The sequence below is a fragment of the Gekko japonicus genome, unplaced genomic scaffold, assembly GCF_001447785.1.
Source record: "Gekko japonicus isolate JY-2015 unplaced genomic scaffold, Gekko_japonicus_V1.1 scaffold4225, whole genome shotgun sequence".
In the NCBI taxonomy this organism is placed as follows: domain Eukaryota; kingdom Metazoa; phylum Chordata; class Lepidosauria; order Squamata; family Gekkonidae; genus Gekko; species Gekko japonicus.
The window spans coordinates 1-2,629 of NW_015175498.1; positions in this window are offsets into that span (position 1 = coordinate 1).

Sequence of the window (2,629 nt, forward strand, 5' to 3'; positions counted from 1 at the left end):
CTGTGGGTGCATTGCAGACCAAGGGGGGAAGAGTGTAATGTATCCAGTCCAGAAAAGTCCAGACAAGTCCAGAGACAAATGTTGAGTTTCCCTCCAAGAGACAATGGACTATGCGGATCCTAGCCCGCTCCAATCAGGGGGCTAGGTTTCTGGCCGAGAGCCTATGGGACTCTCGGCCACTGTAAATAACCTATAGGGAAGTAGGAGTGTGTTTTGGGTGGCGGTTTCTTGGGGAATATAAGCCGGCCTGCGAGCCGGCCAAAGTTGTCTTGTTCCGGATAGAATAAAGTACGCTTTGCTGAAATCACTCTCCGTTTGCGTACTTTTCAGGTATAGATCAGGGCAACTTATATAGTTCATTTATACCCTTTCTTTCTCCCAAATGGGGACCCAAAGCAGCTTACATCATTCTCCTCTCCTCCATTTTATAGACAATATATTCTAATACAGACTGGTACTAAAAAGTGAACCTATCTTATTAAAGGGGGGTTAGTTTTTAAAAAGGGAAACATTTTCTGGAAAGCAACTATGTCTATATTTTATGTTGCTTCCTAGCAAATATGTTTCAGTTTTTCAAAAAAAATAAACCTCTCTTTTAAATGGGGAGAAAAGAATAAACCTCTTAATAGAGTAAACATCCCTCTAGGATTGTGTATTTAACAGATGTGTACTGGATAGGTTATCTTGGGAGTTGAATCTTTGCTTAGTATAAGTAGCAATGGGATCACACTAAAAGAAATGGCTAGTCTTTTTCACCATCTTCAGAGCAAATTGCCTTAAGAGACACTGAGACCAGAAGAGAAAAAGTGAAATTACATAGATCCAATAGGCTGAGAAGTTTCTATTATATTTCTCCCTCAGAGATTGTATCACCATTAAATTCACACTTTAAGGCCCTGGGAATCAGGCCAGCATGACGGAGAAGTTTAGCTAAAATGAATCACCTATATTAGTTTTTGTGAAAATGATTAAGCTTTCTGCGTACAAGATCAGTACTATTTTTCAAACAGTCTCTGTTTGGAATCTAGGCAAATAATCCTTAATATAAAAGAACAAATGAGAACGTATCATACAGAGATAAAATTGAATACAGGAACAAACCGCCTGAATATATGATCTACACTAGAAAATAATACAAGGTCGTTTATTTGTAATGATAGGAAGTCCTTTCAGCTAACATGCAATTTTTTAAAAAAGTATTTCAAGTAGACTGACCATCAAATAAGCATAATTGTAATCAAAATTCTTAGAACGTTCACAAAAATTCCTGAAGGCAATCAGCTCTACTCAAATTAGTAACTCAGATAAATCACCATTAATTAGCTAATATAAGCCAGCAGGTGGTTTCAAGCCCAGAGACATTCCCTGATTATTTAAATTATGTATACTATACTGTACCAAAGATAAAGCAAGGAAAAGAGAACAGCAGATACAAATGTATTTTAAAAACCTGTTTAGGGGTAATGTTCAGCTGAAGTCTCCTGCAATTCCCAAATCCAACCCAAAGGAATACAAGGCAGCTTTGACCCCATGCTCAAATAATATAATCCAGGAACACTCCATGCTGCTCTTATTTCAACACTGATTATGCATGCAATGAGCAAAATCTGTACTGGAAGCTAGCTTGCATATATTTGTTCTAGAAAAACAATCTATTAACAGGAGCTGGGTAGTAACCAGGTTTTTAACTGATATCACAGGTCTTTTGAAATGTAAAGTTGAAACAATGTGGGTACAGAATTTTTTTTCTTTCAGATTCCACAAGTAAATTCTATTGGCCTGATATTTCAGTATTAACATATTGCACTGGTTCAGACACAGGAGGTAGCTAAAGCTGAAACAAATTTGGAGAAGTGAATCAAAATTCATATATAAAATTAGGAATGTGCACTTGAAATAATCTTAGGTATTTTTCAGATTCAGATTGCTAGAATACATACCAGTACTCCAGATTATTTGGGTTCCTAAAACCATTGGGGGGGGTTACTAAAGCTTTTTAGAGCCATTATCCTCTGTGGAGAACACTTTAAAGGGGGCTGGAGTGGCTGTTTTTAAAGAGTATAACACCCAAATTGCAGGGATCCTAGCCCTTCTTGTCCATGAAAGACCCCCCCACCCCCAAGTTTCAGGTGAATTGGGTAAAAGGGTCTAATTCCATGAGCTCCTGAACAAGGTGCCCCAGACACATCTTACCTGTCTCCATTATTTCCTATGGTGGAGAAAATCCATAATTCCTCCAGAACAAGGAAGCCAATAGCCAAACACACAAGAGCAACCAATGGCTAAAATCCTCCAAATGCAAACAGAACCAACAAGCTAAACAGAACCAATATCAAACCAGAGAGTCCAGCTTGGAAACTCCCCCCCCCATACAAACCCTTTAAAAACTGAAAACCTTTTATAAACAGAGAACATGCGAAGCACTTAAAAATTCTAAAAGAAGACAAGAGAAGGGAACCCAACAGCACAAGCCTTTAAACCCTTTTAAAAACAGCATAAAATAAAAATAAGGGAAACAATTTTTAAAGAATCACATAAAAAGCTTCTCTTTCCCCACAACCCCCCTTCAGCCAAAAACACATTTTAAAAACTTGAAATAATATTTTAAACAACATTTTAAAACAAAGTC